Source organism: Camellia sinensis, chromosome 7 (genome assembly GCF_055761805.1).
Source record: "Camellia sinensis isolate YWXY chromosome 7, ASM5576180v1, whole genome shotgun sequence".
Classification (NCBI taxonomy): domain Eukaryota; kingdom Viridiplantae; phylum Streptophyta; class Magnoliopsida; order Ericales; family Theaceae; genus Camellia; species Camellia sinensis.
In genome coordinates, this window is record NC_138967.1 from 55,929,767 (window position 1) to 55,954,536 (window position 24,770).

The 24,770-nt window shown below is 36.7% G+C and overlaps 1 long non-coding RNA gene and 1 pseudogene across 2 annotated transcripts; one reads left to right on the top strand and one right to left on the bottom strand.

Annotated features, from left to right (window-relative positions):
* The first annotated feature begins 291 nt into the window (after positions 1-291).
* LOC145795109 (uncharacterized) lies at positions 292-1,070 on the top strand. Its single transcript, XR_014335345.1, has 2 exons — positions 292-418; positions 503-1,070. It is a non-coding gene; the product is annotated as an uncharacterized LOC145795109 (long non-coding RNA).
* A 2,120-nt stretch (positions 1,071-3,190) lies between these two features.
* Positions 3,191-5,729, bottom strand: LOC114321866 (receptor-like protein kinase FERONIA pseudogene; annotated as a pseudogene). Its single transcript, XR_014335341.1, has one exon. The product of XR_014335341.1 is annotated as a receptor-like protein kinase FERONIA pseudogene (transcript).
* Between the last annotated feature and the right edge of the window lie 19,041 nt (positions 5,730-24,770).

Genomic DNA, 24,770 nt, shown 5'->3' on the forward strand with positions numbered 1-24,770 from the left:
GAAACCTAATTTATAATGAGGAAAAAAAAAAAAAGAAGCCAAAAACAAAATCCAAAGTCATAATAAAAATAAACTAGATCCAGTGAGAAATTTCTATGAAACTCATCTATATATTTGTTCAAAAAAAAAAAAACTCATCTATATATCTTGAATTTTAGATTCAATTCTTTTCTTGCTAAATGTAAATGAAATGGCTCTTTGGATGTTGGACTTGAATAGAGACCCTCATTTGAATGAGAATTAAAAGGATAATTTTATTCTATTTATGAGTGAAAAATTGGGGCTTTTGGCAGTGATTTGTGCGCTTATGCACAAGGCCAACCTTGGTGGATCATGAATCACCCCCACAACGATAATATTTGGAGCAACCTCTACTATAAGGGTTAGATTGTGGTGGAAGACAACCACTAGTCTTATTGTAAGCTTCGCCACTTGCACCACCATTGCATACTGGTTGATTTCTCTTTAAAGCTCCTGGTGATATGTACTTCTTTGTCTCCAGAAACTTTCGGCTTACCTCTGATTCCATCACCATCTCCAAGTCGACATTACATTCTGCTATCGATCCGTTGCATTGTGCAATTGCATCACTGGTCATAGACAGAGAAACATCAAGACAAAGAAGGCAAAGGAGTAGAAGAAAGTAGAGATGGAGAGGTATAATGGTAGGGCTTGTTTCCATGGCTTCTGTGACTTTACTTTGTTCCTTCCCATTATGAAGCACTTATAATAGAAATGGAGAATCCGGACTTTATAAAAGGATGATAGTGGAAGCCGCACTAGATGCAGATGAACCACACTTCTACCGACCGTGTGGCTTTACTCTGGTGGTGTTTGTTTGGAAGGATTTAAGTATGTGATAGGATTAATAGTTTATCCGGATTAATAGTCCGTTGTTTAATTGAAAATTTTTACTCCAGATTATGAATTTTAAATCTATGGGATTATTCTATTCTATAGGGGTGGAACACAATCTATATGATAACTCATCCCATGGGATAAGGTAGTGAAATTACATTTTTGACCCTCTACTATTTAATATCTTTTAAAAATAAAATTTATTTATTAAATTATTTATACTTAATAAATTTATTAAATTATTTATACTATTATACTTAATAAATTATTTAATTAAATAGTTAATTAAATAAAAATCCTTTTTACAAATGTTACGGTAGCTCAGGTCCTATCTATAATTTTTTGAACCAGTAAGTCCTATTTAGTAAAATTGAGAATATTATCAGTTTTTCTCAAATTTTAAAACTAAGAACATTATCAATTTTGCATAGTAATATTTCAGATAATTGTTTCACTAATTGATAAAAAAACGGAGCATGAGGTTAAACGTTTTTGTCCTTCTACTTATTGGTTTAATTCAACTATCCAATAAAACTGAGAATATTATCGGTTTTTTTTTCATTTAAATTTTTTTTTTGTACATTAATGTTCCATTATCATGCTTCTTTATAAATTTTTTTTTCACATTTTTTTTTATTTAGTTTTTGTCATTTTGAAAGTTGATATTTTAAAGTTTTAAAAATTAAAATAAATGTCAAATCATTATATTCCTTTATAAATAATCATAAATAATAATCAATCATTGTTTGAATGGTAATTTCGACTATTAAAAATTTAATGGGACTTAAAGATTCAAAAAATCTTAGTTAGGACTTAATGGAGTATAAGTTCATACTTCGGATTTGTGTGTAAATGCCCCTTTATTAAATTATTTATACTTTATTAAATTATTTATTTTAATAATATGGTATTAATTATAGTTAGTAAAGTAAAATAAAATTTAAAAATCTCAACTACAAATTAAAATAAATTTATGTAATTTTTATTAATATTCTATTTATTTAATTTTTTAAAAAGTTCTAGTAAAAAAATAAAATAAAATTTATAATTCAGATTTAATATTCTTATTATTTAATAAATAATTCAAAAGGGCAAAATAAACTTTTGAGCATTTATCATTCTCCATAATATCCGAAACAAGTATAGGATTCAATAGAAGAGTTTAATCTAGACATCTAATCTTATGACTAAACAAACATGGGATACAAATCCAGTCCAACTAAATAGTCTGGGGACAATCTATGCAGGGATTAACAATCCAGTGGATTATAATCTCCCATTATCCAATCTGCCCAAACAAACATACTCTGTAGTTATTATAATAATGCCTTTTTAATTAAACAAAAAGTAAGTTTTTTTTGTTGTGAAATATTTTTAGGTTGTGCTTGACTTTTGAATTTGTAGAAAAATTTATGAAAAACAAAGAAAAATAGGAAGAAAAAAAAACTTTTACTTTATTTATTTATATTGCGTTGATTAAGAGTTTTGTAAGTACGATTCACTTTGTTTGGTTCCATTTTTTCAAAAAAACTTATCAGAAAATTCTATTTTCTTGTGTTTCGTGTTTTTTTGTTTTTACTAAATTTTTTTAATATTTTAAGCAATTTTTTTTTAACTTTTTAGACATACCTAACATAAATATACTTAAAGAGTAAAAAAATTGTGAAAAAAACCTTTTAAAAATTCACTAAATACTAAAAATACAAAAAAAAAATGAGAATTCAGTATATTTTTTATATTTTTATGTATTTATTAATATTTTAAAATATTTTTTCACAATTTTTTTAATTTTTAGATATATCTAAGTAAGGTGCATCTAAAAAAGTAAAAAAAATGTTTAAAAATTTAAAAATATTCACTAAAAACAAAAAAAAATACAAAAATTAAAAAACTCAATTTTTAAAAAACTTAATTCAAAAAACTCAAACCAAACACACTGATTAATTCTTGATTCCAAATGTAGTTTTCAAGGTGTGGTTGGTTATGAGGCTTTGTGGGATTTGGTTGTGAATTGAAGTGATTTTGATATGGAGGCTTTGTGGTGTTTTTATTATGAGCTGAAATGGCCTTGGTTATGAAATTTTTGTGGTGCTTTTGTAGTGAATCACTTTGGCTTTGGTTATGATCCAAATTCGTAGAAGTTATGATTCTGTTGGTACATACTTTCAAGAATTTTGTAGGCAGATTCTGTTGGTACATTGTTAATTTTTTTTTTTTTTTTGGGAATAAAATATGATGTCTATAAAATTATGATTGTTTCTTCTCTTTAATGATTATTAATTTATCAGTGCCGCTGATGTTGACATTTTTAGCTCTTCAAAACATTCAAGTATGAAAAAATTGTCCAACATAACCACTAGTATAAATAAACTTAACAAATATAAAAAAGATCCTAAACACACATAAGAAACAAAGACATACATATACACAAGTGAAAAGAATCAAATTCAAGCTCTCTTACAGAGAGATGCATGGACTCTTTGCTAACGGATTAACTCATCAAAATCCGAGTCAGATATTGATCCACTCCAGCTTGCATCCGAAGGAAGATGGCTCAGCTCATCCCTAGAGAAGAAGTTACTCGGTTCATCAATAGAGAAGACGTTGTTGCTCAGTTCATCAATAGAGAAGACGTTGTAAGAACTAGGTTCGGTCATAGATAACTCAACACCAATCTCGATACGAGTCTCCCAAGTCTCCTGCAATTGCAATGCTAACTGGAGACTCATTACCACATCATCCATCGAGGGTCGTTGGATTACCTGATAAAGAATACAACTCAATGCAATCTTGACAAACTCCTTGAAGCATTCTGGCGCTATTTTCCCAATCAGATATGGATCAATGACTTGATCAATGGTTCCTCTTTTGCAGCTACTTTTGAACCAACGGTCAACGGACTCCTCACCTTCATTCGGGCTGGAAGTATGTACCTTCTTGGCACACAATAATACCAACAACACCATTCCAAATGAATATACGTCAGATTTTGTTGTCAATTTTCCATGTATGGCGTACTCTGGTGCCATATATCCATAAGTGCCACAAATCCTTGAAACTGTAAATGATTCATTTGCAATGTCATTGGGTATTAGTTTAGAGATTGCAAAATCAGTAACTTTTGCAACCCAATTCCCGTCCAACAGAATATTGGATGGCTTTATGTCGCAGTGGATAACTCCACGATTCACACCTGAATGGAGATATTGTAGTCCTCGTGCTACACCAATGCAAATCTTGAGTCGCTCTTTCCACAAAAGTGGATCGCGGTTTATCTTGAATAAATGATCTTCCAAGGATCCATTTGTCATGTAATCATACACGCCGATTCCTCATTGCAGAATCCAATTAGAGAGACTATGTGGGGGTGACTGTCGAGTAGGGAGTGTACCTCAATCTCAACCCTAGCTTCTTCCCGGGCTTGCCTTGATTGCAACGTCGCCAACATTTTGATCGCAACAATACCGGTCGCCCCATCCAAATACCCTTTGTACACCTTGCCAAGCCCACCTTCTCCGATCAAACAATCCTCACTGAAATCATTTGTGGCTGCTCGAATATCAGCTAGTGAGAAGCGACGGAGTTGTCGGGTGACACTATCTGGAAGTGGTTCCCAAAATGAATCATTTGATGGTCCACTCTTAAAACCATTCTCCTTTCTCTCCCTCCACCAACGATTCATACCTTTAGGCACAGTTGCAATACCCTGAAGCACCTTTCCGATTATTCCCCCTGATCGTCCTTTACGTTGTGACAACAATGCAAGATCAAGAGTCCCTACCACTTCAGCCATCGCAGGCCTTTCCTTTGAACCAGTATGTAAACAATTGGAGGCAACATCTACAAAGTACTTTAGACTTTGTGGTGTTATTTGCCCAATCAATGAGGGATCAATGATTCGATCAACCTTTCCTTTTTTAATGTGTCGTTGAGCCCAAAGGATTAAACTAATTTCCTCCTCCTCGAGTCTTGTATCCACCGGCGGCCTCCCGCAGAGAACTTCCAACAACACCACACCAAAGGCATACACATCAGATTTCTTGGTTAGTCTGCGGGTATAGAAATAATCCGGATCGAAATATCCAAATGTACCTTTAACTCTGGTACTAACGTGGGTTGCTGAATGGCTCGCAGTGCTCTTAGATAGCCCAAAATCTGAAATCTTGGCTACCCATTTCCCATTTAACAGAATATTTGTGGTCTTCACATCTCGGTGTATGAAATTTTGATCAGTACCAGTATGAAGGTAGTCTAACCCTCGTGCTGCACCGATGCAAATGTTGAGCCTTTGCTCCCATGTGAGATGAAAAGTAGTAATTTCAGTTTGGTTTCTAGTTGTTTTATAGAGATGATCGGCTAGGGTCCCACGAGCCATGTATTCGTAAACAAGGATCATTTCTTTTTCTTCGCAGTCGCTGCATAGGCCGATCAGAGAAACAAGATGAGCGTGTCGGAGGTTAGACAACATCTTGACCTCATTCCAGAACTCCTCTGCGCCTTGATTGGACTCTGCTTTCAACCTCTTTATGGCAACAGCTGTAGCACCGTTGTCGATGAAACCCTTATATACCTTACCAAATCCGCCAATCCCAATAACTAATTCTTCATTAAAATTGTTGGTCAGTGATTGTATCTCAGCTAGTGAAAAGCAACGGCATGAGTACTCAGATTCAGTCACAACGCTTGAAATTGCATCATCAGCACTTGAACCAGACATATCTTTGATATTTGGGAGCCTAAATATATGAAAGAATACACCAGTAACCCTAGAAGATGACAAAAATAAGATGAGTTTTTGAGAGATGAGAAAGAAACAAAGGGGGGTCTCTGATTGAAACAGGAGTTAATCTAACTAGCGGTCAATATAGCACACCGACGACTTTGAACACTCGGCGTGGTGTGATTTTAATGTGGACCCCATCAACAACCTTTACAGCGTGATTTTGGGGCCTTGTGAAACCGTGTTAGTCATCATAATTGAGCACTGGCATTACTTTTACGAGCAACTGTTTGTTTGGTTTAGAATTTTTAGAATTATATTTTTTAAATTTTAATTCGTACTATTTTGTTACGAGGGCTCAAGTTAAAAATTTAATTTTTTTTTTTTTTTTTTTTAGAAATACTTGCATGTGCTAAATTTTTAAGGAAGAATTACAATGTAGTAGGAAAAATGAAAAAAAATTACAAAAATATAGAAGATACAAGTGATTCTGTGATGGAATGGAAGTGAAATGCTGTTGGTGCAAGTCTTATTAAAAAAAAACCTATGTGCTATTGGGGTGTAAGAGCATCCACAATGGGATAGCTAAAATTATTTGTTAAAATGTGTGTTATATGACAAAAAGTGATAAAAGTGGAGTTTAAAAATATGTGTTAAGGTGTGTTAAGAGTTTGTGAATTTTATAGAGTGAGTGATGGTGCAATAGATGTGTTAAGGTGTGTGTTAAGATGTGTGTTAAGTGTGTATATATATATATATATATATAATAAATAAAGTGGTATAAATAATATGTGTATTATATATATAAATAATATCTGTTAAGGGGCAATGGATGGAGGTAGGAGAATTGGGCAGGACGTCCGACGGGTCAACCGGCCGGTTGACCGATCAGAGGCAACTTTTTTTTTTTTTTTTTTTTTTTTTTTTGTGAAGGGTCCAGATGTCCGGGGGGATGATCGGCTGGATATTCGGTCGGACGACCCTAAGACACTTTCCCACGTTCCCCTTTCCCTCTCCCCTTTCTCTCTCTCTCGCTGGCTAAAACGCTAGCCACAGTTAACAAAGAAGTTAACAACTGGCACTAACAAAACCCATTAACACACTACTTAACACTTCCATTACGAGATCCAAACGTTACTGTAGCTAGCTAAAATTTGGCCACTAACACTAACACAATCACTAACATGTCCATTGTGGATGCTCTAAGAGCATCTCCAATGGTTGTTGCTATATTGCCATTATTATTGCTATAATTTGGTAATAAATAGTGCTATTTTGCTAAATTATAACAATGATGCTTCAATGGTGATTTGTTATTTTGGCAAATCTCAACCAACTTTCCTTCCAAGTTTGTAGGTTTTGTTTGGATATATGTTTTTTTGTGATTTTATTTTTTGCTTATTTCTTTTGTCTTTTGTGACCTTTTTTTAACTGTTTGTAAAAAAAATTATATATTTATATTATTTCCGACTAGACAAATATAAAAATTGAAAAAAATTGAAAAATTGAAAAAAAAAATTTATTTAATGTCTTTTTATTGTAATGAAATTATCTTCATTTAATGTCAGTTAATGAAAATATATTTAATGTCTTTTTATTGTAATAAAATTATCTTCATTAAGGTCAGTTAATGTATTTTATCTTTTTATTGCTTCATTTCAAAAAATATATTTATTTTTCATTATACTTTATTAAAAAATTTAAATTATACTAAAAAATAGTCAACATTATACATTGTAAAATCAATATTACATTCTGTTGTAAAAAATACTCAAAAATAAAAATAAAAAATAAAATTTCATTACAAAATAAAAAAAAAATGGCATTGCAAATAAAGACTAACAATTACATTAAAAAATAAATGACATTGCAAAAAATACATTATCCTGTGATTGTTCATCAGGAGGTAAGGGGAAATAGTAATTTGGGCTACTGACATTTGAGGACCACTTGGCGAAAATCTCATTTTTTTTTCACATTGTGTAATACGCTTTCATCTGAGGGTCCAAATGAGAAATGTTCGTAGTTTGTATCATATTTTCTTCCTTTTTTATCTCATGTTCTTGTTTTCTAATCTCAAGTTCTTTCAGCTCCTGTAGCGCTTCAATCCTTTTTTTCTTCTCTTTCATCTTTTTTTCTTTTTTTTTCTCAACAAGTTGTTGGTTAAATGTCTCTAATTCTCTAATTGTATGCTCACTTTTGGATTTCAATTTCAACGACTTGATTTCTCCGAAATAATTCTTTTGCAGCTTTCCTACCCATAGGCCTTTTACCTTTTGCAGAGACACTACCCTCACTAATAGTTGGATTGTTACCAATACTTGGACTAATGTCATCTTCAAGAGAAATGCAATTATCCATAGGAGAATCAGAGGGCTAAATTAGGAGAAAATGGTGTATGTATCCTTGACTTCACTATGTTTGTAGGAGCTACATCTTGCCACCTGATATTATTTTGTAAGATTGGCCAACAATGTTCAAAAGTAAATGTTTGTTTTCATCTTGTTGGTATAACAGTTTCGCTTGAAGCATCTGTATCAATAAATTATTACATTAATTAATTGGCTCATTTTTAAATAAGACAAAATAAATAAACTAACATAAATAAATGAATATGAAATCTTACTATGTCAACTTGAGACATTCCAATTGGGTGCAGATTTTCGACTTGTGTCAAACACCCACAAAATTTGTTGCAACATTTCATGATTACACCCCATCGAGATGATATTGACACTTGTGTTCTTGAGTGATCATTTTGCAGCGAGCAATAATTTTAAAAAATTCTTCCCAAAAAATGAGCATGAGATTGCGAATTCCCAACAATTGGGTCTTCAATAATGTGACACCAAGCTCTACAAATTGCCACATCTTCTTTAGTAGTGAAAGATTTTTCTCTCTTTGTTTTTGATGAACCTTCCATAGTGATTGTGTGAAAAAACTAAAAAGAATATAATTTTGGAAGTTTATTGTGAAATCAAATTGAGATGAAGAGAGGAGAAAAGAAAAATGAAACGTGCAATGGTTGTGAAATAAAATTGAAATGAGGGGTTTCTATTTATAAAAATTCAAAATATTACCGTTTTAATATAATAGCCGCTTGAAGACATGACCGTTTGACACAAGCTGGTGTTTGTTTTTATTTTTGTTTTTGTTTTTATTTTTTTGTTTTTTATAGCCAAACAGAGCACAACAACTCTATAAATTTTCATCTCCACCGTCCACGTGTTGGTCATCAACGGTTGAGATGATTTGTGTAGAATCATCCAACTTTTTATTCCTCTCTATCTTACTGTCTCTCTCACCATTTTCTCCTCTCTGTCCCTCTCAGTTGTCGTCTCTCTCTCTCTCTCTCACAGATTTATTTCTCTTTTTTCTTTGTTCGAGTACACCACCAGCGCGATGCTGTGAGTGGTGGCGGCTAGCAATCCCACCACCATCAAGACCCAATTGAGGAGATCAGTGTAGGCGAAGAGTCGCACGAAGAAGACGGCAACAGGCAATGGCTCAATCTCCTCATCCTCCTCTTCCATCTCCTCTTCGACATCGACGGCGACGTTCTCGGTGCTCGCGTCGAGGTACGGCGACAGCGACTCCGGCGGCTCCGACATCTCCGAAGTACGACTTTATTTTTTTGTTTGCTTCAGGTATTTTGTTTTCTAATTTTCTGTGTTTGGAAATTGTTGGGTGAATTTTGGAAATTTCAAAATTTGTGTGATTTTGGAAATTTAGAAATTGTTGGGTGAATATTGTTTGGAAATTTAGAAATTTTTGTGATTTTTCGGTGAATATTGAAACTGTGTTTGGAAAAGATGATGAAAAAAAGAGGGAGTGAGGGAGTAAAGGAACGGTTGGTTGAAGCTGACTTAGCAATTTTGATATTTGTCAAAAATAGCAACTGCTAAAAGTTGTCATTAAAGATACTTTTCTATTGATTGCTACCATAATTTAGCAATAGCAACTCTAATGACACATCATTAGAGATGCTCTAACTCGCCCAATTTTTAAGGCCATTACGACAAAGGGGGGTCTCTAATTGAAACAGGAGTTAATCTAAGTAGCTGTCAATATAGCACACCGATGACTTTGAACACTCGGCGTGTAGGGGTGTAAAAATGGTCCGAGTCTCGTGGGCGGCCTAAAGCCCGAGGTGGGCCCAGGCTATTTCGGCCCGGTTAAGCCCAGGCTCGAGCCCAGCCTAGTACCTTTAGGCCTGGGCCTGGGCCTTCCATTTTGGGACCCGGCCCGACCCAACCATCAAACCCTCTCTCTACCAATGATCAAATTTTAAAAAATAAAAATAAAAAATAACTTACAATAGTTAAATAATTAAAAAAAATAAAAAAAGATTAATCTTATAAAAATAAAAAATAAAATAATTAAATAAATAAAAAGATTGATCTTATAAAAATAAAAAAATAAAATAATTAAAAAAATAAAAAGATTGATCTTATAAAAACAAAAAAATAAAAAGATTGATCTTATAAAAATAAATAAATAAAATAATTAAATAAATAAAAAGATTGATCTTATAAAAATAAAAAAATAAAATAATTAAAAAATAAAAAGATTGATCTTATAAAAATAAAAAATAAAAAAATTAAATAATTAAATAAATAAAAAGATTGATCTTATAAAAATAAAAAAATAAATAAAAATTAATATAATTAAATAAATAACATTAATAATTTAAAAATAAAACAAAAATTAATAATAATTTATTAAATTAAAATCAAATTAATAATTGTTTGATAGAAAAGGATGATATGATGTATCACGCCGTGGCTCGTAGTGGCAGTGTGCAGTTTGTGTGTGTGGCTGGCCTTATTTTATTTTATTTTTTTTAATTTCTTACTTCATTGTTTGATGGAAAAGTGTACCTCACGTGAAAGAAAAAAAAAATTATATATATATAAATATATATTTACAAAGTTGGAAGTAATACTAGGCTCGTGGGGACTCACCATGAGTCCTATTTTGATAATCCAAACCCTTTAATGTGTAGAACTCTTCCATTACTATATACCTGTAAAAAATCACATTAATCGGATATTGCTAACTACATGATCAAATAAATTTGGTATAAAAATGTATGGTGTTATAGTTAATGGTTTAAAAAAAAAAATTAATCCGATCAGATAGTTATAGATATCCGATCAACGTGATTTTTTACAAACATATAATGCTTGACGAGTTGTACACATTAAACGGTTCCGATTAGAAAAAGGGGACCCGTGATGGCTCCCACTGGCCAAAGAGCACCATCCAAATGGTTGCCCGAAAAGGAGGCAACCATTTCCTAAAACTTTGCCATGCCACCGTACAGCCCCTACCTACTATTATAGTACCAGCCTAGTCTCAATTTTGAGCCGTTGCATTGCAAATTTGCATCTCCTACAACTCAAACGGATATATATGAAACGGTTATAATTCAAACGGTTATAATTTAAACTAGTATAAATATATTTTAGTTTTCAAAATATATTTCACACTAAATCATTCTCTCTCTCTCTCTTAAACTCTCTCAACTCTTAATTAATTTTCAAGTGCCATCCCTAAGTGGCTATTGCAATTGTGCAACAAGAAACTTTTAGCAGAAAAAGAAATTTTTTATATTGCATTTAATTAGTTTAATTAAATTTATTAACTGCTCATTTTTTTCATTAATTATTTATGCACATATATTAATTATTATTTTTTACTGATTGAATTTACACATTATTTAAATTAATTATTAATTCTTATATATTGTTTTACTTGCATTACTATGGATCCTAATATGCCTAATGTTTATGTCCATGCTGATACATATTCTACACCACATGAATCTGTTGATTCTCCTTCTAATATCCCTCTTCCAACAGTTGGATCATCATCTAGGAGCATAAGTAGTAGTGTTTGGGAACATTTTGAAAAATATCTATAAATAATCCTGATGACACAATTACATTTAAAGCAAAATGTAAATATTGTGCACGTTTACTTAGTGCTGCATCTGCAGGGGGTACTAGTCATTTAAAACGGCATTCTGACAAACATTTACAAAGTAAACAACCTGATATTCGAAGTCAAATGCAATTAGGGGCTTCATCAATTGGTAATTTGCACACATTTTCATATGATCCTATACGTGCACAAAATTCTGTAGTTGATTATATTATTAAAAAAGAACAACCTTTTAGTACTAGTGAATGTCTTGATTTTATCGAAATGATTCACGAAAATTTTGCACCGCAATATCAAAGTTTTTCAAGAAATACTACTAGAAACAGGATTTTAAAGAAATTTGAGGATATTAAAAGTGAGCTATTTGATATCTTTAAAAATTTGAATGGAAGAGTTTGTTTAACATCTGATCTGTGGTCAAATAATGGTTTTGAATATCAATGTATCACCGCACATTTAATTGATAATGATTGGAAATTAAATAAAAGAATAATTTCATTTAAATTAGTTGAACTGCCATACACTGGTCATTCGCTTGGTGTACAAATAAGAAATGTATTATATGAGTGGGTTTTACAAAATAAAATATTTACGATTAGTTTAGATAATGCATCATATTATAATCAAACTGTAGTCCATTTAAAATCAACTTTACAATTACTTGTTGATAGTGATTTATTTCATGTTCGTTGTTGTGCCCATATTTTAAATTTGATTGTTAAAGAAGCTATGCATGTATACGAAACTTCTATACTTGTAACAAAAAATGCAGTTGTTACTATTATGTTTTCTGGTAATCGAATTTCAGAATATAGAAAGATTTGTCAATAAGAAAATATGTCATTTAAAAAATTAATTTTAGATATAGATAGTAGGTGGAATTCAACATATAATATGTTAAAAATAGTTTGTAAACAAAGAAGAGCAATAGATTTCTTTTTTACAGAAACATCAATAGGAGGAGTACTGACACCCACTGAACTTAATTAGCGTCAAGTAGCCTTATATAAAGATTTTTTAAAAGTTTTCAATATTTCAACAAAATTATTTTCTTATATATATATATATATATATATTCCTACTTCATCATTTGTTTTACATATGTTAACAGAAACAATTAAATTTTTCATAAAATATATGGTTAATTGTAGACGTCCCCGAACGCCCCGGGAGGGAAATCCCGTTCCGTTCATTTGGGGTCACTACAGCTCAGGACTCACAAATTGTCACGGTTCGTAATCTGAACCAAAGAGTCCAAATCCGGCAAATCGTTTTGAGAAAACAGATTTTTTGAAAGAAGTGCCAAACATGGACTGCTTTGCCAGATACAGAGTCGCCACCTAAATATTTTATTTTGGGAAATTTAGGAAACCCTGACTCGTTTGCCTAAGGCCACGTGTCCGTCATCACCAAAGTTGCCTCGGCTCGGGAACTTGGGTACGATTGGGGAAGGTCACTTCGTGAGCACCCCCGCTCGCCCGATCAAAGATCAGCCTCTACTAACCATGATATCTAGTTTTGAAAACATTATGCGTTCTTATTCCGGTTATTAGCCTAGATTTACTATGTGATGCGCACAGCATACAAGTATAGACCGGGTCGCCTGGATTGGAACAAAACATTTCATGTTTGTTTATTTGAAAGATGGTTTGCTACTCGCAAGTAGGCTTAAAATGCAGATTTTGCCACCCTCGGGTGGGCTTAGAAAAGATGGTTTTGCCACTATCTAGTGGGCTTAAAACTTACAGTTGATGATTTGTTCCAATCTAAGTAACCCAACCTTCACCCACAGGCATTCAGACAGTTATATCACATAAGCATATAGCCTCATGGTAAGCATGCTATTCATGGCAGTCACTCACACGCATGCGAGGATGCTAAAGCATAAAACTTACCGAGTACTCCAAGCCAAAACAGAAACTCATTAGAAATCCATGCATGATCCTAACTATACAGAAGTGCCTAATGCAGCACATGCAAAAATGCAACTATAGCAGGCTCGGCTATTCTAAACATGGCATATGAAATGCTACAGCTAACATGTATTCAATTTGGAATTGAAAATACAATGCAGTTAGTATGATGCGCCGAGCCCGGTGCATGCAAAACAGTTGAATGATGCAAACATGCTGTCATACTGTATGCTAATTGAAATATGCCCTAATCTAACCACCATAAGCGGATAAATAAAAGGGAGAAAGACGTGGGGTTGGAAGACATACAACACACACACGCACACTTATTACAGTTGTGCCCTCGCGCAGAGGGTCCGAATAAATAGTACAGTCCAAATAATACAAATTCCTAATTAATTTACAAATTAACTAAGAAAAATAATAAACTGGCATGCAAGCCGGGACTGCCTTGACTCTTCTTCAGATGATGGATGATGCATGTCTGGGCTGCCTTGCGTGGAAATCCACTGGGATGCCCCAATTAGCCTCTGTTTCGCAATTATTCTTGGAAAGCGCGCCAAGCTCCGGAAGGTTGCTAATTCTTGATTTGCTGCAACAGAGAGCAGGAAAGGGGCATAGCAATGTATTTTCACAGATGTATGCATGCCTCGATCCTCGTGCCACCAATCACTCATATCGATGCATGATGGCCGAGGGATCGAATTGCACAACTCAATATGAAATGGATGCGAATGAAAACTCAACTAAAACCCAACTCCATCATGGATAATCCGGAGTGTCGGTGACTGGGGAATTGAGACACGTTCCGTCACTCGGAGTACGAAACGCACCTCGTTTCCCATGCTCGGGCTAACTCCTATCCCAAACACAATGCAATATGCATGACATGCATGAATGCAACTAATATACAACCTAGCATGCACAATGCTATGAAATGGCATACACGATGCATGAGGTAACATGGCATACACAATGCGCTAACATACGGCCTAGCATACACAATGCTATGAAATGAGATGGCATACACAATGCAATATGGGCTTACACCAACATGAGTGGACCTCAGCCACACTCACATAGGAGGCCATAAGATGAAAAATGAGACACTCGAAATGCGTGCACACATGCACGCAAACCGAGGATCGACCCTAAGGCACAAAATGCCACTCTAACAAGACATGGCAAGGCATGGGATATGGCATGCAGGCATGAAAATTTCAGCGCTAAAATATGTCCCAAAACAGTCTCGAATCATGGCGATATAGTACCCGATGCATGAAATGAAACCGAAATGCAAAACTAGGCCCATGCATTGGCCTATAGCTATATAAAACATGCATTATTCGATTATGAAATGTGAAGACAGATTCTAGGAAGCCCCAAAACAAGCATTTTTTCAGTTTTAAACAAGGCCAAACAGCAAACACACATAGGGCAAAACTAGCATGCAAAAATGGCCCTAAATGTGAGATAAAGAAGCAACTCACAGCTTCTGACCCCAAACAGATTAGGACCCTTCAACAATGTTGAAGAGGGGCCCAAAATATGACCTTTTATAGTATACAACAAACCACAAAAACCAACACAGGTATGGCTAAGTTCTCATGCAAGAAATGGGCCAAAAGAGGGTCAAAGAAGCAAGTGGTGGTTTCTGGCCTCAAACACAAAGGGGCCCTTCAACAATGTTGAAGAGAGGCCCAAAATATAGCATTTTACAGTGGATGGCCGGACCCAAAACAGTATGCATGCAAGCCTAAAATACTACACAAAATAAGGCCAAAAAGAGAGATATAATACAAAGTATAAAAAGGATGCCTCAAACAATGAAAGACCCTTAATGAAACATGAATATGGGGTCAAAATAAGGCCATTTTCAGTTCGGACCGGAGTCCAAAAACAGAAGCAAAAGAGGCTAACAATTCATGCAAAAATATGGTCAAAAGAGAGATATAATGGCAAGTAGCAAATGGAAGCCTCAAACAGCAATGAGCCCTTCAACAATGTTGAAGAAGGGCTCAAAATAAGAAACTTTTCAGTTCATGACAGAGCTCAAAACAGTTTATACATAGGCCAAAAATACTACACAAGGAATAGGCATACAAGAGGGATAATGAAGCAAGTGCAACAAGGAGGCCTCAAACAGTGAGAGACCCTTAAAAAAACATGAAAAATGGCTCAAAATGAGCCTAGTTCCAGTTAGGGTCGGAGCCCAAAACAGCAAGAAAATATGGCTAAGATAGGATGCAAAATAAGCTCAAAAAAGGGGGAAATGGAACTTACCCTTGAAGACCAAGTTTTTGGCAACTCTTGGCTTGAGTTTGGTGGCTCTTTAGCTCTGGAAATCAGCTTCAAGCTGCTGGAATGGAAGATGGGGATGTGGTGCTATGAGGTGTAGTGTAGAATGGTGTAGGGTTTGAAGGATTGGAGCTTGGAAGTATGGAGAAAGAGAGAGACAAGGCAAGGGCTTGGGAGGGAATTTTGTAACCCTAAACCAGCAGCTGGAGCTGCTGATATATAGGCCAAAGAGGGGGAAAAAGGGGGGGAAAAATGGAGGGAAAATGAGTCAAGTTTCCCTCCAAAAGTGCCAAACCCTCGGACATGGGTGAAGTGTTAAAAAAAATACATGGCTGGAATGCACTCACAGGGGCAAAAATGGCCGGCCAGTTTAAAAGGGGAAAAAAAGTCATCCACCAGGTAAGTGGCCGGCCGGCCAGGTCAAAGGGGAAAAGTGGCCAGTTACCCTTTAGGATGAAGCCCCAGAAGTTAGCTTTCCAATGGCACAAACCTTGCACTAAAATTCCTCCTGTAGAAAAAGTTATGCCCTTTTCCGTGAAGCCGCGCAGATTCGGTCCAACCGGACTTCAACCAACCACATCTCCCCCCCCGGACTTGGACTTAGGAGATTCTTGAGTGCAAAATGAAGCCCCGGAAGTAAGCTTTCCAATGGTGGTGGCCTCATATCTTAATTCCTCTTGTGCAAAGAGTTACGCCCGTTTCGGTGAAGCCGCGCAGATTTTTCTCCTTCCCGGATTCATGCTGAACCACTTTTGACCAAAAAGAAGTTGGCTTTTCAGAAAAATTGTTGGCCTCCCACCCTCCTACAAGCTTTCTAACAGTGAAAATAAGGTCTCCACCAAAAATGAGCCCAAACCGATGCAAAATGAAGGTTCGGGGGCCGAAACGCGTAGCCCGAAGCCCCGAAAACTGACTGTTAGGCACCGGAAGTGGTGTTCGACCACGAAGTTGGTCTCTCAGACCACAGTGTCCCTCAAAAGGGAAAATAAGATGTATGACAAAGACCAGAGCAAACGGAGATGGTTAAGCGGTCCTGAACCGAGGCACACGGCCAACGGCTCCGAAAAATCGAAAACCGGACTCCAAACGGGCAAAATGGCCTACGACCACGAAATGTAGCCTACGGCCACTGAGAGAAGATCTACGAGACCTCTCCCTCCCTTCGGAAAGAGAAAATAGAGAAAATAGGGCCTGGTTCGAAAATCGAGGCAAAGCCCAAAAGGGTCCGGAAGTCCGGAGGCAAGGCTCACAGCTAAGACTCTGAAACTTCCGAACGAGCACAATATGCAACATCACCAAGCGCTCAATCGGTGACGTCTGAGTCTTAAGGTCGGTCAAAAATGGGGTGTCTACATTAATGAACTTTATGTAACCATTATTACTTCAATGAAAGAAAATTTTGATAAATATTTTCATCATTTGCCTCATCTATTAGGTTTAGCTATAATAATTGATCCTAGGTGTAAAGAAGTTGGTTTACAAGAATTTTTAGAGTGTATTTTCGTTGATCAAATACAGTTTGCCCTTATTATGCAAACATGAAACAAATTATTTCAAGAATACAGGGCAGCTGCAGCTGCTTCTGTAAATACACCTACACACACTATACTAGCAGTCCAATCTCGAGGCAGGAGATTAACTATTTTCACAGTAATAAAAAGTATAAGAATATCTCAACATACAAGTGTAAGTAGTTCTGAACTACAACGTTATTTGGAAAGCCCATCAGTGGATGATTCCAATAATTTTGACATTTTGGAATGGTAGAAACAAAATGAATCTATGTGGCCTGTGCTTTCACAGATGGCCCGTGATATACTAACTGTTCCTATTTCTACAGTTGCTTCAGAAACAGTTTTTAGTGCAGGCAGACGGGTGCTGAGTGACTATAGGAGCAGGTTTTCACCCGAAATGGTTGAGGCATTGATGATATCCAGGGATCATATACACGCGCTTACAAGAAGACACAATTTTAGTGAAAATGAGTGAATTCAATATGATTTGGATGACATATCATTGGGCAACACGATTGAAATGTCTGTCTCCTCCGATGATTGATCAACAATTTATTTTTTACTATTTCATTTCATTTCGTTTTTTTCTTGGTTTTTGTTTTTGTTTTTTTTGTATTAGATTATTGAGGTGGAGTATAAAGTAAATGATTGGTAGGCTAGTAGGTGCCAACCTAATTGGGATGTACTTGACCTATAGTGATGCAGTTGTTATACTATTATCAGTAATCTACACCTAATTTATTTAATAATATCAATTTTTGTAATATTTTATTTCATTTTGAAATAAAAATTATTCATTCAATAAATGTTATATAAATAATTTAATATTGTAATATTGAAAGTTTCAATTTCATATATATAAAATTATTCATTTCGAAAGAAAAAAAAATTACATAATTGCATACTTTTTTAGTTATAAGTTCACAATTAAAAAAATATGTCATATATAATTAAATTTAAATATCACCATAGAACATTACATAACCAAACAAAATATCTCATTAATCGTAATTAAAATACTCTAGCATAAATTTTTTTTTTAAAATTTTTTATTTCTAATATTAAAAAAAAAGCCCGACTATGCCCGGCCCGTGGGCCAAGACCCGAGCCCAGGCCTACAGCCCTAGGCCCTATTATGAGTGGGCTTGGGCCTGGGCCTCACCTTTTGGCCTATGCAGGCCCGGCTCGGCCCGCTAAAAAACCGCGAACCCACAAAGCCTGAATGGGTTGGGCCGGGCCGAGCCGAGCCATTATTACACCCTTATCGGCGTGGTGTGATTTCAATGTGGACCCCATCAACAACCTTACAGCGTGATTATGGGGCCTTGTGAAACCGTGTTAGCCATCATAATTGGGCACTGACATGACTTTTACGAGTAGCTGTTTGTTTAGTTTAGAATTTTTTAATATATATATATATTTTTTAATTTTAATTCGTACTATTTTGTTACGAGGGCTCAAGTTATAAATTTAATTTTTAATTTTATTTAGAAATACTTTCATGTGCTAAATTTTTAAGAAAGAATTACAACACAGTAGCGAAAAAAAAATTACAAAACATATAGGGTACGAGCGATTATGTGACAGGATGGAAGTGAAATGCTGTTGGTGCAAGTCATATTTAGAAAAAAAAAAAAAAAAAAAAACACTGCGTCATTGGGATGTAACTCCCCCAATTTTTAAGGCCATTACGACATATTTTTTGCTAAACAAATTAATTTTGTATTAGGAAAATTTAAAATCTCATAATTTGAGTTTTATAGATTTGTTTTTAATAAAATTTATATATGTATATCCATTTCTTCTGATATTTTTCAAATAAGATTAATATTAAATATAAAGTTTAAAAAAAAGTGAATAAAATGATTTTTCGATCAATCAAAACAGCAAAGTATGAATTTTTTTTGTGAAAGTAAATGCTTAAAATTGCCTTCACCAGTTTCAAATGGATTAATTTGAAAAAGGATAAATTAGTAAAACATCTCTCTCTAACTTTTGGTAGTAGGAGAGATCCGATATATTTTTTCTTATTAGTTAAGGTTTCTTAATAATATTATGAGCTAAAATTTTTCTGTGACGCTAAAATTTCTCTATAAAATTTTACTTTGAATCCTTTATTGAAATTTTTCTGTGAAAATATTGATGGACCCCAACTATTATGAAAATATTATATGTCATTTATCTTATAAAATCTTAATATCAAGACTTTAAACTAAAATCCTTTGAGAAAATCTATGAAATAAAAAAAAATATCATTCAAAACAGACTACCTACTGCAAAATTATGACATGTTGAAATTTTAAAATCATAAATGATTTGTTTTTATTTATTTATTTTAAGCTTCAGGTACCTATTTGTCCAAATCAGGGCAACAAATAAGTTAAAATAATTTGAACAAATAAGTAAAAATATTAGGACAAATAAATTAAAATAATTTGGATAGATATGTTAAAATATGGGGAGATAGGTTAAAATAATTTCAATAGATAAATAAAAAGATTTTAACTTCCCTTAAGTTGTGATCTCAGCTTGAGAGAGTGATTGGATTTGATAAATTTATTTTAAAATCAATTTTGATGCAATTAAAAAAATATCTAAAATTATAAATATTTTAATTCCAACCAGTGAATATGAAAATTAATATCCCTTAACAACACTACAATTTATCAAACTACATACACGTAGCATAAATGATGATACAAAATTCAGTCACTTAAATCTTAGAAATATATATGATCAAATATATTTGATGCATTTTTTTTTTAATTTTAAAAATTGAAACAGGAGTTAATAGTAGCGGTCAATGTAGCACACCGTGACACCGACGACTTGACTTAGGCAATTGTGTGGTGTGATTTCAGTGTGGACCCCAACGACAATCATTTCGTCCATTAAATTTCCACGTATTTTTTTTTAATTTAATTGTTAAATTTTGATTAATATTAATTTTACATCTAAATTTTTAAAATTTTGATCAATTTAATCTCTGTCGTCATATTTCGTCAATAATTAGACGGAATATGTTGATGTAGGGCAAATTGATTTTTAATTTGGGGGAAAATTAATTTTTAGAGTATAATTTGAAGGGTAAAATAAAATTTCAAATGAACTTTAATATCACATCTGTACATTTCGTCTAATTATAGACAGGTTGTAACGGTAGAGATTAAATTGATTAAAATTTCAAAAGTTTAAATGTAAAATTAATATTAATCAAAATCTAAATATCAAATTAAAATACGTATATAAATTTAAAAAATAAAATGATATTTCATCCCTATCCTTTTAGTAATAATGTTTTAATGTAGAATTAAAATTATCAATGTAGTATTATTGTTATTATTATTATCGACAGAAGAGGTCAGGAAAAAAAAAAAAAAAAAAAATTGACTTTTTTCAGTCATCCTTTTATAAAAAAAAAAAAAAAAACAAAAGAATATTGGAAGTTGACTAACGAGCAGCCACCATTATTCTAATCTACAACCTTCCTGGTGTAGCTCCTCCTTCTGTCACTCTCCCCCAGTTCCCATTCCCTAGGGCAAACCCTTTTCTCCGTTGGTGACCCTCTCTCTCCTCCTTGACAACCATCATCTCCATTCAAATTTTAATAATATGTCTCATTAGTAAGATTATAGAATAATATTAAAATTATTATTTCATAAATTCATAATTTTATATTTAATTATAAATTTTATTAATCAAATTACATATGATATTGTTACGGACTCTTGATGGAACGGGTCGGATTGATTCACACTTCTCAAACCGTTACCTAGGGACTGAGTTCATAGCAAAACCTGCACAAGAGTTCAATGGGGAACGGGGAGTCCCCTAGCGAATCCTCCGACGAGCAAGTTAGAAAGAGAGAAATGGAATGTCGAGATAGATTGGTGATAGGGAAGCTTTACCTTTTCCTTGTCGTCGGTGCCTACTTATATTCTCTGCTAATTATTTCCTTGTCCCTTTCGACCTGTCACCTTGGCCGAAAGTCTATGCTCTAGCTTGCCTTGTTCATGGTGATGCCGTTCTGTTCCGACGGGGAGGAGTTATCGCAATAAATGCTACAGGAAGCCTCATTAATGGCTGATATGTGGTGCAATAACTTTGCAGGATTTTTGTCTGCTTATGTGGCTGGTTCTTCTCTTGACACGTGTTTAGATGTCAGTGGTCCTTAATGCCACGTTGAGCTCCAGCAGTATTGGACTTTAGTGTTTGAATCATGTATTGGGCTATAAGTGATGGGCCAAACGCTCCTATAGGCCCTCTTATGTTAGTAGTCCCCCATTCCCAAGTGTAGCTTTAGTCCAACGAAGGGAATAAGAGAGAAAACAGGGGTTGTGAAGGATCGACGGAGAGAAATCGGAGTAAGAAAGGCCGCGAGGGGTGATCACGTGAGGGAACCGACCGAAGGTAGGGTCGACTACGAGGTGGGCCGACCGTGAGGGGTGGCCGAGTGGAGGGACCGACCATGAGGAGGGTCGACCTCGAAGGGTGGCCAAGTGGACAGACCGACCGTGAAGAGGGAAAACCGCGACGGGTGGCAGAGTGGGTGGACTGACCGTGAGGAGTGCCGACCGTGACGGGTGGCCGAGTGGGAAGAGGAAGTGGCGGTGCGCGGGGCTCGAGGAGCGGCGGGGCACGTGGTGAAGTGAAGTGGAATAGACAGAGAAGGGGAAGGGGGTAGTGGATCGTGGTCGTACATGTGGCGTAATCTTGTAATGGAGGAGGTTAGGCGTTGGGCAAGAAACGAAGGGATAGGTTTAATATAGGGCGTTGAAAAGGCGGTTTTGGAAAAAATTTTGAAAATTTTGAAACTGGCAAAATTTAATCTTGACCCTTGGAATATAGGCAAACCTTGGGCGTTTGGGATTATCCGTTTTATCTATCTTTTTGCAAAAAACCAAAGCGTCCCAAAAGTAAACTCATTTGTGTCGAGTGATACACCTCTGCAGCACTTTGTGAACTTTCTTGTGCCCACGTCCGAAGTAATTCGCAGATACGCAGTAGAAATGGCGCGAGAGGAAAGGCCAGCCGTAAGGCTTGATTCTTTAGGTGACGACGATGCAGTGGAGTTGGCAGAACAATATCGGGTGGAACAAAGGGAGAGGAGGGGAGCTGGTCAGTTGGTGCGGGGTCCTCCTCCTCCTCTGACGATGATCGCGGCCGTGAAGCCTATAAGCCAAGCAGAGCCAGACCACTGGCACACCAAACCAGACAGGTCCACGTTTACAGTGGAGAAGTTGGAGGAGGTACGAAGGAAGTACCAAATTCTATCAGAGATAGAGTTGATGGTGCCCACATCTAAGAAGAGGGTGTCAAATGTGTGGCCGGCAGAGTTCTCACTGTACCAAGAAGCATTGCAGGCGGGACTGAGGTTGCCCATCCCTAAATTGGTGGCAGAGATAGTTAACCGACTGGAAGCAGCGCCGGGGCAGCTGATGCCCAACGCATGGAAGATTATAATGGCCTACACGATCGCATGGCCGTGGGCGACCGATGGATCGACGATGACAGTCGAAGAGTTATTTTCATGCTACAAAGCATCTGGTCAGCAAGAGACTTGGGTGACTTTGTAGGCGGTGGTGGGTAAGGGGTTAGTAGCCAGGCTACCGTCATCTATAAAGGGGTGGAGACTGAGGTGGTTCTTCGTGTTGGGGAATGGGGCGGAGAGGGTACGTACGGTATGGAAGGTCCCCACGAAAATAGTGGAGCCGAAGTTAGGGGTGAAGGTAGAGAGTAAGGTCAAACAGATGAAGGAGTAGAGGGAGAATGAGGGTGTTAGATAGGACGACCTGGTCCGCCCTTCATCCTTGTTTGCCCTGAACTTAAGACCGCAACTGTTGGAAGAGGATCCAGTGAGGGAGGAAATGGAAGTGCAGAGGAAGGTGGAGGAGGAGGAGGAGGAGGAGGAGGAGGAGGAGAGGAGCTTGTTCGCTAGGGCGGAAAAATACAAGGAGGCGCAATTGGGGCCTGCCCTGAAGCTGATGATGAGGCAGCGGATCTGGCCTCGTCCCAAGCCGGTGGGTGACAAAGACCTAACTGGTTTCACCCCTCTGCCGTCCCCCGTAGACCCACTGAAGGTGAGGGGCAAGCAAGAGGTGGATGCGGTGGTGAAGAAACTAAGGAAAAAGAGGGGGGTTGTAGAGGGGGGGAAAGATGCCCCTATCCTGAAAAAGATGAAGGCTGGGGGGGAGGTTGCCCTTGTGGTGGAAAAGGTGAAGAAGGGTAGTGTGGGGGGAGCTCCAGAAATGGAAACCATCCAAACGACAGAGGAGGACAAGGGTCCAAGTGCTCAAGTGTTAGAGGAACACTTGAGTCCAAATGCGACTACGGCACCGATGGTGGTACCAGAGATAACCCCTAATCATGGCGAAGGAAAGACTGGGACCAGCAAGACAGAGACGAGTGGCGTGCTAGCGACTGTGTCGTACCATGCGCGCACGCTGGCAGGGTGCTCGGTGGAAGAAAGGGGGAAAGCTAGGGTTGCTGCCGATCTGCTGGTTGGAGTATTGGAGGACGCGGCCATTCGGTCAATGGCGCGAGTGGGGGAGGCTGACCTCCTGAGAGGGTTTTGTTCGGCTCATATGGAGGCGGCGACCTTGGCGGCAGCCTTGTTCAACAAATCGGCGCGTACCAAGTTGGAGATAGAGCCGGTGAGGGCCCGGCTGGGAGAAGTAGAGGCACAGTTGCAGAGCTTAAGGAACGAGATAGCGGGGTGGAGGAAGGCCGCCCGAAGCGCATGCCTTAAGGGGATGGAGTGTGCACAAAGAGCCAAGAAGATGGAGGTATTGGCAGTGGTACAGGGCATCTCAGCAGAGCGAACCGGGGCAGAGCTCCTCGCCACCAGATCAGACCTGGAAGCGGAGCACCGTAGGGTGATATCACTGGAGTTTGAATTGGCAGGCGAGCAGAAGCAGCTAGAGTTGGTCCAAAAGGCCTGCACCACTGCCAATGAAAGGTGGGAAGAGGCACTGAGCAACAATGAGGATCTGCGTGCCCAAGCAATCAAGGACAAGGAAGAAGCAGATAAGCGTATTGCTGACTTGGAGAAAGCTCTGGAAGACAAAAGGGTCAAGTTAGAGTCTGAAAAGGCAGCGTACCCTGACCTGTGTAAGGCGGCGGTGGAGTAATTCAAGGAGTCTGCTGACTTCCAGATAGCCATTGACGCCGTAGTGGCCAGAAGCTTGGCGAGGGAGGGGGATGGAGGGGCTGGGCCATCAGAAGCGGCCACTGGAAGTAGGAGTGAATAGGAAGTGATCCAGAGCTTCCAGCGGTCGGACTTCTATAAGCATGAAATGGCTAAGTTCTGGGACAGCGGCTGGAAGACGTTTAAACATAAAGTGGAATAGCTGTTCCCAAACGTAGACTTTAGCCAAGTGAAGATTGATGAAGACGACGTTGCCCAGACCCCCCTGGACGAGGGGATTGAGGAGGAAGACTTGGCCTCCAGCGAGAATGAGTGATCTTTTTTTGGTTGTTTTTTGTTGTTGTTGTTGTTGTTGTTGTTGTTGTTGTTGTTGT